The sequence below is a fragment of the Sciurus vulgaris genome (assembly GCF_902686455.1).
Source record: "Sciurus vulgaris genome assembly, chromosome: 16".
NCBI classification, from domain to species: Eukaryota; Metazoa; Chordata; class Mammalia; order Rodentia; family Sciuridae; genus Sciurus; species Sciurus vulgaris.
In genome coordinates, this window is record NC_136477.1 from 23,008,645 (window position 1) to 23,018,755 (window position 10,111).

The 10,111-nt window shown below is 45.8% G+C and overlaps 1 protein-coding gene across 1 annotated transcript in view; it reads left to right on the top strand.

The window, feature by feature from the left end:
• The window catches only part of POMGNT2 (protein O-linked mannose N-acetylglucosaminyltransferase 2 (beta 1,4-)), a 34,553-nt gene that overhangs the window by 14,333 nt on the left and 10,109 nt on the right, over window positions 1–10,111 (top strand). The gene's annotated exons all lie outside the window — the stretch shown is intronic.

Consider the following 10,111-nt stretch of genomic DNA (forward strand, 5'->3'; position numbering starts at 1 on the left):
GGAACCAGGTAAAGAACCCCATTATCATCTTCCAGTCAGTATCCTCCTGCCAGTTTCTGCTTGCATCCTCTTTTTTTGCTGGAGTATTTTAAAACATGTCCATATCACTTCAGCTAGAGACTCATGTTCTCTTGTTTCTTAAGTCATCTAATCATTTCTATAGCTTTTTATTTTGAAACAATTTTAGACTTGCAGAAAAGTTACTACTCACCCAGCTTCCCCCATGTCAACATCTTACCTGGCCATGGTAGAATGATCAAAAACCAGACACACAATATGGTAACTGAACTGCAGACCTTATTCAGAATCTGCCAGTTGTCTCACTAATGTCTCATTTTCTGGTCCAGGATGTAAACTAGAATCCCACATTGATTTTGGTGTGTAGTCTCCTTGGTCTCCTCCAATCTGGGATAGCTCCTCGTTTGTCCCCGGGCTTTCATGACCTTAACGCTATTGAAAGGTCTGACTAAGTTTTTCAGTAGATCCTCCCTTGATTTGTGTTTAGATTTTCTCTTTGAACTGGCCCAGGTTCCACACTGGGAAATACGGATTGAAGTTGGGTAGCTTGGGCAGGAAAACAGCGTAAGTGAGGTCCCCCTTTCACTGCATCATGTTGGGGGCTCACGTCAGTGTGTTCCGACTAGTGATACTGACTTTGATTACTTGGTTCCGGGGGTGTCTGCCAGGCCTTTCTACTATAGTCTTTATTTTTACCTTTGTAAGTAATATGTCTCTCATGTGGAGATACTGAGACTATGCAAATATCCTATTTCTCATTATACTTTCACCCACTAATTTTCGCATCTATCAGCAGATCTTTTTGACAACAGTCATTACTGTGCCATTTGCCAAATGGTGATTTTTCTATTTCTATCATTGCTTTTACATTTATTAATTTGGATTCTGGAAGGAAGATTTGTCCCTTCTTTTCATTTTATTCAATTATTCATATCACTATTGACTTCATGGATATTTATATTATTCTGTGGGTTATAATCCATTACTATTTTTAATTTTGTTTCTCAAATTATCTGAGTTTTCTCTATTGGGAGCTCTTTAGGTTGACTCCTGTATCTTTTGCTATATCCCCACTTTTTGGAGCACTTTCTTACATTCTGGCACCATGTGTATGTTATTCAGCTTTTTGTTACTGTGACAAATACAAGAAAAACAACTTAAAGGAGGAAAGATTTCTTTTGGCTCATGATTCCAGAGGTTTCCATCTGTGGTCACTTGGCTCTGTTGTTTCTGGGCCCATGGTGAGGCAGAACATCATGGCAGTTGGGGGTGGTTATGTAGTAGAGCAAAGTTGCTCACCTGATGGTGGCCAAAAGCAGAGAGAAAAAGGGGCAGGGGACAAGATACAGTTCCCAAGGCACATCCCCAAGGAGCCACTACCTTCAAGTGCCCCCCCTTCAGTTTTCACTACCCCCCTAGTAGTCCTTTCAACTATGAATCTATGTGGACGAATCTGTTAATGAGTCCGATGTTCCTAGCTCATCTCGTTCTTCCCTTGCTGCTTCCTGGAATCAGCCACTTTCCCAAGGGGCCCTGGTTCCTCGTAGCAGAAAGAAGTCTTTAGAAAAACCAGCACTGGTTATGAGCGGGCTCATTGCTACTGTGGTGTCATACTTCTGGGCTCTCCCAGGGGGCAGAACTAGGAACTGTCCATTGGATGGCATACAGTCACGTGCATCCTGGCTGTCCCTCCTGCTCATTTTCTTCCCTGTCTTTCTGTCTGAGTCTTCGATTCCCTGGACCATATCTGAACTGAAGACTTCAGAGTGGTCTCATCACACCCTAGTGAGACCTTCTCTTCCCTACCTTTGCATTTCCCTGCTTATCTTTTTTGTACCTTGCCTTATTTTCTGTTTGCCTCTCCTGAGCTTAATGATGGATGAACGCTCTCCTTCTGGCCTCTTGCTGCTGCTCCAGCAGAGGTCACTTCTTAGTGCACAGATTTTTCTCTTCTGAGCAGGCTTGATACTCTCCAGGCTATGGTGGCAATAAGGAGAGCTGGTTCTTGTGGCAGGACCACAGACACTGATCAGAAACAGTCATGTATCAGCAGTTTAATGTGGTTCAGACCCAGAGCACAGTAGTTCTTGGCTAGTGGGACTGGATGAAGAATTTACAGGTAAGGGTACATATATTTGAAAAAGTTGTGCAGTGGCAAGATTTTGCATCAGAAAACATAAATAGGTATAGATCCAGATACAAAATACCAACATCAGGAAATAAAATTGATGAAATCCTTTGGTCTTCAGGGGCAGATGTTAAAGAAGAGAGTCTCTTGTTACTAAGAGACTTAGGAAAAGATGCAGACCAGTTTGAGGCATGAAAGAGGGAGTGGGAAGAGAGAAGGAATGAGTGTGTGTGTGTGTGTGTGTGTGTGTGTGTGTGTTTAACCAGTGGGTATATGGGTTTGAAAAGATCAGGAAATACTGAAGGTCAAGTAGATTTCACCCTGTAGGGTACCTGAGCTTGCGGAAACCCTTCCCTGGAGATGAACAGGACTGACCAGAAGGTATGGCCAAAACCCTGTCAAGAGGGTTCCTGTAGCACCCTGGCCTCTCACCTCCTGGTTGGACCAGAAATTCCCTGCCCTGCATCCCCTTCATGCAGAGTGGGACCCACCAGGCCCTCTACTCCCTCTTCTCTATGTCCACAGTCTAATTCCCAGACCGTCCTCTCCCATGCCAAGCGGGAGACACTGAGCCTGGAAGCTCCTAATTAGCTTTTCTGCCTCTGTTCTCCCCCTGCCTCTAGGCTGCTGTGCTCGAAGACCTATAATACCTTCCTATTGTCAAGATCAAATTCCTTGAGTGGGTGTCCCAGCCTTTGGCCTTCTGGTCCTAGCTGACTTTTCTAAGCTTCTGTCCACTGCTTCTGTGAGAGAACCATCTGCTCCAATCCAGACTGGACTGTTGGTCTCACTCTTCCTTTTCACTCTTGAGATCACTTCTCTGTTCCCCCGAGGGCTCCAGGAAGCTGCCCAACCAGTACTAACTCAGGAGTCAGGCACTTGCTGCCTAGGGCTCCTTGGAGCCACCTGCTACCTGCACCATGACACTCCAATTCCCTTAGTCTTCCCTACCAGCAGACGGCACGCTGGTGGGAAACTACTGCTCCTCTCTGGCCACAGTAAGTTTGATTTGTTTTCATTTCTCATGCAGAAGTTTCTTAGGGAGAAGGCTTCATTTGCTCAAGTTAAAAGGGTCACAAGGAGACCAGTGCCAAGAAATTCCACATAATTCCACTGGGTTAGAGCACAGAGCTCAGAACACAAGAGAACCTCCAGTCAGAATGCTCTTTTCTATGGGATGCCAAGACCCCAACCCAGGCAGGCTTCGAGAACAGTGAACAGCAGGAAGGCCAGAGGTGGGACTCGAGGTGTCCCCAGGTCTGTTGTGTCTGTCTGACTGTGCCATCCTGGGCATTCTGTCTTTGCCCTCGAGTCAGTTTCCACATGGTCAGCAGGTGGCAGTCAGCAGCCACAGGACACCACCTCCTTTGTTCTGTGTATGGGTGGGAATATTACCGACTTCTTCCCCTTGGTCTCAGTCAGGCAGTGTCCCACACTGGGGTCCGTCTCTATTTCCAGGGGCATGCTCTCTGTTGGAGCTGTGGAGTCTCAGTTTCTCTGAGCCTCCTGGGGAGCTTAGAAGGGGTGGCTATCTGCACGGATGAGGTCGTGTTAGGAAAGGAGAATGAGGAGTGGATGCTGGGTAGATGTAGCAGTGTCTGCAAGGTCACTGATTAGTGTCCTTGACCTGGGTGCCCAAGAGGCAGAGGGTCAGCTCTGACCCACGCCCAACATGCTACAGTCAGCACAGCTGGTGACATTTGCTGCCTGCTGTGCATTTGTCTTCTCTGGAAAAAAAAACCTTCCTCTTAGGTTTTAAATCATTTGTTTCCAATGATGGTGATGCAAAGTGACAGTTTCTGCCTCAGCACTGATCAGCTTTTGCTCCAAACCAGATGAAGGCAGCCAAGTGTGTCCAAACTATTTCAAAGTGCCAAATTCTCTGCAGCCCTTTATTAACCATGAAGGTGCTTCCAAACCTCTTTTTCTTCCCTGTTATATACTTCACTTGTTAGGTAGAACCCGAGGGAAATTGCTATTTTTGTACATAAAATAAAAAAAAAAAAAAAAATCGGTCAAGTATCAGAATTCATGTTTCAACCTATATATGAATCCTGCCCTCCTCCACAGCTTTTGGAGGTGGGTGCTGTTCCCTGTCAGGAAACCAGAAATCAGAGAGAAAGGCCACCCAGCAGGCCAAGGAGCTGCATTTGAACTGAATCATCTGGCCACCTATCTTCCAACTTCCCCAGACGATGCGCACCCTCTTCTGGGGGCTGCGTGCTACCAGGAGTGCACCAGGAGCTCAGTCGGCTGGCTTGGGACCCCATGTGATAACAGACAGATCAGTGGCGCTTTAGCAGTGCCTATGAGAGAGCAAACCTATCTGTTGAACTAATCTGTGGAGACGTGTTCTCATGGTCCCTGACCCAGCCAGGGTGGCAGAGGGTACAGTGCTGGCAAGGGAGGACTCCAGAGGAATCTCAGAGCAAGCTTCAGGGAACAGAGCGGGCCTGCTGTCCATGGCAGAGATGCGCCCAAGAGGGTTCAGAGCTGCTCACAGAACCTCAGTGCTGGGCCAGGCCCCGGGTGAGGCAGGTGATGGAGGAGCCAGGCTGGGCTGTGTGGGGAACCCTCAGCTTGATGAGATTGCACACGGAAGCCCAGGGCCCCCTGCTGGTAACGCAGCCTCGGCATGCAAACACCAGGAGTGTTCAGGACACGGTTTTGGATCGTGGCCCTGCTCGGTGTGCTGCGTAACTTCGGGCAAGCTGCTTCTCCTTGGTGTAAGGTGAGGAGGGCTTGCTTAGTAGTAGTTAACCTTTGCTGCAGTGGAATCCCTCCTCGAGGGCAAAGAACCCCTTTTTCAAATGAATTCTTAGCGAACCTATGTTAGTTTCCTCAGCCTTTTGGAGCAGTTTACCACAAAGTCAGTGGCTTAAAATGACCTAAGTCAAAAGCCAAGCTGTCACCAGGGCCACACTCCCTCTGAAAGCTTTGAGGGAAGATCCTTGTTTTTTCAGCTTCTGGGCGGTTCCTGGTCATCATACATGGTCCTTGGCTCATGGCTGTGTTGCTCCTTCCTCCCTCTTCACCCTCCAATGTTCTCTATGTCCTTTTGCTCTCTTATAAGGGCACTCTTATTGGACTTATGATCCATCCTAATCCCGTATGACCTTAAGAGCCTTTATTATATGTGCAAATAAATACATACCCTATTTCCCAAATATGGTCATATTTTGAGGTTCTGAGTAATGTGAATGGGGGGGGGGGTGACACTATCCCGTTGCTATGGTATCCCCAAATATAAAACTAATTAAAGGGTTCTGGTTCTGTTTGGAGCTAGATGGAGGCCCAAGACCTTGACCTCCCCACCCACCACCATCCTCAGCAGCCCCAAGGACCAGGGTCTGCAAATCACTGGGTGCCCCAGGGTCTAGACAGCCCTAGGTCCCCATGTCCTGTGTCATTTTTGGATTCAGGGATCATGTCCCCGATACTTTGTCATGCTGGTGACCGCTGAGTGATTTCTTTTTAAGAGAAGGAAAAAGAACCACCTCTGTCCATAGCCCTTACAAGGGGCATCAGAACTCACAGGCATGAGATGTGGGTAGACCATGGTTGGGAATCTGGGTACCCCCACCTGTTCCTGGGGAAACCAGGATCCCTACAGGCAGAGCCTTGTGCCATGCCAGACTGTCAACTTCAAGGAGCAAGTATCCCTCCCCAGGTCACTCACTGGGAGAGGGTTCCAGTGTCAGGCTGCATTGTAGACAAGGTCGAGGTCATTTGGAAAGCTTGAGTATCCACTGTTGGGAGGGCCAGACCAGTCATCTCTCTTCTCACCCCTTCTGAGAGGGAAAAAGAAGAAGCCATTCATTTGTATCTTTCCTTAACGGGGCTCATGTTTATTTCTGTTTATTCATATTTGGTCGCCAAGCCAGTGAGAAGCTAAGGCCAGCATGTTGCTTTATCCTGGTCTTCCAGGAACTGAAGATTCAGAGAGGTATAATGACATATCCAGTGTCACATAGTGAAGTGACAGGCCTGGTCTGAAGTTCTGCAGGGTTCTGGTTGTAACATTAGACCACCTTTCCTTCCCACACAGCATGTGATGGGGAACAGCCACATGTATAGCATCTGCCCACAGGCATGCTCAGATGTTGAAACCCAAAGATACTTTACGGTGAAGTAAAGCAGAACCGTAGCTCATGTCAGCTGCTGCTGTGTGCTGTAACTACCTAGGTATTGGGGTTATGGCTACTTGTGACAGCTAAAAACCCATCCTCATCTTCCCAACTCCAGAAGTGTGTGAGCCAGGTACATGCCTATAATCCCAGTTACTTGGGAGGCTGAAGCAGGAGGATCACAAGTTCAAGGCCAGCCTCAACAACTTTGCAAGGCCCTGACTCAAAATAAAAAGGACTGGGGATATAGCTCAGTGGTAGAGTACTCCTGGGTTTTAATCCCTGTTGCCCCCACCCCTCAAAAAAGCAACCGAGAGATGGTGATATGATTAAAATATAGAAAGATATGGCATTGAATTGACTCAATTTATATACAAAAGAAATAGGAAAACGTTTCCAAGCTTTAAAACTAACAACTTGTAACATGACTTATGACCTGGTTTTTAGTTAAGAACTACTTGATTCTTCTCAAATCTGTCTCTCCCCCAGAATCATCTAGCAGCTTTGTTAAAAAACAGATGCAAAGAGACAGTAGGTTCTGGTCACAATGGCATACACACATTGAGTTCTGCCTGTCCCACTAATGTAGTTAAACACTGGACATTGTATATAAAACATAAGATGGAAAGGTGGAGAGAAGAAGTGAGGGACCCTAAAACTTGCAGAATAACACAATGGTAAGTTCCTGGGTTATCTTTTCACCTCCCATATATTCCAAACTGGGTGCTGGAGAATCCTACAGTCTGGAAATGCCAGAGAGTGTAGACCAAAATAAAGCCCCAAGGACGCTTGGCTCTTTTGTCAAAGAGCAAAACCAGAACTTTTCTTACTGAACACCCTGTTCCTGAAAAACATCAGGAAGAAGTGCTTTCCTAATCCCCCAGCTTTAGCAAAGACCAAATGACTTCTGCGCCCCCACTGGTAACCAGTGCCCACCTCCTCCCTTTGGCATGGGGTGCTTGGGAAGCCTGGACTCATGCCACTGCCTGGTGGCAACAGGTGTCCCTCCTCACCACAGCCCCCTTGGGTGCTGTGGAGCCTAGGCCCCTGCCCCAGTGGTGATGACATCTCCCTCCAGTCCAAGTTCAGTGGAAGCCAGCTGGAGAAGACTTAACTGCCACTTCAGAAGTAATGAGATACCCCGCACCCTCCTGGCCAGGGTGGTGTTGACAGGCCAGGCAGGGATCCTGGACTTTAATCCCCAAAGGAAAAGGGTCCATCTCTCCCTTCCTCCACCAGCACAGCTTCAACAGAAGCCTGCTAAAATGGAATATTTAAATAAGATCCAAAGTATCATCACATGATACTTAAAATGTCCAAATAAGTCTAAGATATAAAAAAACCAAATGCATATGAGAACTAAAATATATAGTAACCAAAAATTTTAAATTATTGGATGGACTCAGGCATGGCAATGACAGAAAAGAATCAGTGAACAAAGAGTGACAAATTATCTAATCAGGCCAGACTTGTTGGTGCACACACCTGGAATCCCAGCAACCCAGGAGGCTAAGGAAGAGGATCACAATTTCAAAACCAACCTCAGCAACTTAGTGATTTTCTCAGAGTAGAAAATAACAGACTAGGGATGTAGCTCGGTTGGTAAAGCACCCCTGGGTTCAATACCTAGTACTGGAAAAACAAAAAGCATTCAGACTGAGCCTCAGAGATCTATGGAACCACAGATTTTGTAATCTACCATTAGTGTGACTGGAGACCTAGAAGAGCAGTGTGAGACTGGGGGGAAAAAAAAAATCAAAGAAATCATGGCTGAAAAATTCCCAAATTTGTTGAAACAGAAAGCTGCAGATTCAAGAATGGGGTGAACAAACCCAAAGAAATACATGCTGATACTTCATAATCAAAATTCTGAAAACCAAAGACAGAGAAAGCCTGAAGAGCAGCAAGAGGCAAATGGCACTTTACTTCTAGGGGGAAAGCAACTCAAATGACAACCACTTAACCAGCAATCAGGGAGGCCAGAAGGAAGTGGCTTATCACTTCAAATGTTGCAAGAAGAGAACTGTTACCACCCCTCCCACCAAACTTTTTTTGTATACCCAGAGAAAATGTCTTTAGGATGAAGGTGAAAGATGTTTTCATATGAAGGAAAAACCATCAGAACTTATCACCAGCAGATCTGCCTGAAAAGAATGGCTAGCGAAAGTTCTTTGAAAGAAAGAATATAGTGACAGAAGGAAACCTGAAACATCAGGAATGAAGAAAGAAGTGAAAAAGTAAAGATATGGATACATATAATAGACTACTCTATTTCTCTTGAGGAAATTATATTGGACAAAAATTGTAACATTGTCCAACATGAGTTCAGATATATGTAAAAGAATATTTACTATACTTCATAATTAAATTATGAAAAGGGGAGAATAAAGAAACCTGGGTGGAGGTAACATTTTTGTACTTACTCAAAAGGCAAAACGTAGAACTAGTAGATCAGTAAATTCATATGTACAATGTAATACCTTAGAGTAACCACTAGAAGCTATGCCAAGAGGTATACTCAGAAACACTGTAGGTAAGTGTAGATGTCTACAGTATAGATAAGTCAGATGGAACTCAAGTAATGCATAAGAAGGCAGGAAAAAAGAACTGGGAACAAACATTGCAGATGCCTGAGCCACACACCAGACTTACTGAATCAGAACCTCTAGGTTGGTGCCTAGGATTATGACCTTTGGCAAGTGTCCCTGGGATTCTGATATTTAGGAGTTTGAGAACCCCTGATTCACACCAGTATTTTTTAAACTGCAAGTGGCAAAACCTATTAGTAGTTTGTAAAATCAATTAAGATGATTGTGACCAGCTTTTTTTTTTTTTTTTGAGAAAAAAATAGAATAAAAAGAAAACACTGGAGTGCATTGCACCTGGTCAGGGGAATTCTCATTCCTGAAATTGGTGGGGGGCTGTTATATGATACAGGCTTATGTGTGTGCTCAACCCTTGGATGAAGAGATTGTCCCCCAGGAATGTCCTTCAACAGTGCTGGATAGGAGCTAGTAGACACATCCCAGCTTTCCCAAAGCAGTGGCCAGCTCACCATTATATCCTGTATTGGCTCTCCACCTTTCTGTCTCACTTCCCACTCTCCAAGTATTTCTTAGGATAATTTCTCAAACTGGGCTCAAATCCTTCTCTGCCTCTGCCTCTTAGAGGACCTACCCAAAGACACTCTCTTTCTGGGTAAAATTGTACTTTGATTCTTTTGAACACAGGAAGGTTGAAATTGCATTAGAAAGTAGCTGCAGGGGAGTAAAGGGTCCGCCAGATCCCTCCCCAGGGTAGTGCCAGTAGGTATTCCCCATGCTGCTCCTGGGTTACTGAGGGTAAGCTGCTTCGGCTGTCTGAATAGTCCTGATCCCCAGAACAGGTGTGATACTCCTTCCAATATCAAAAGCAACAAACTAACAACAACAACCAAAAAAATGAATGCCCGCCCCAGCCAAGCTTCTCTGTAGGTGTGTTCCTGTGGGGGCCTCATTATGCAAAACATGTCAGTGGAGACACCCAGATATAGTTCTTTTACCAGGCCACTGAGGGGTGCGAGTTTCTACCTGTTGTATGGAATTCTGGAAACCAGCAGGGGTGATTTCTAAGGGAACATAAGCAGGAGCCGATGTTGCCCGATCTGCCCCTGCACGTATGTGCACGTGTCTCTCAGAAGGGGTCTTGGTGTGCAGCCTGGGAACAGTGCTCACAGGGCTTCAGTGCCATTTGTTCTTCTGGTGAGGAACAATTATTACGTGACATCTAGAACATCAGGCCCCTCCAGGCCATTTTCCCCATGGCCTGCCATCACACCGACCTTGGTTAACTTTTGCTG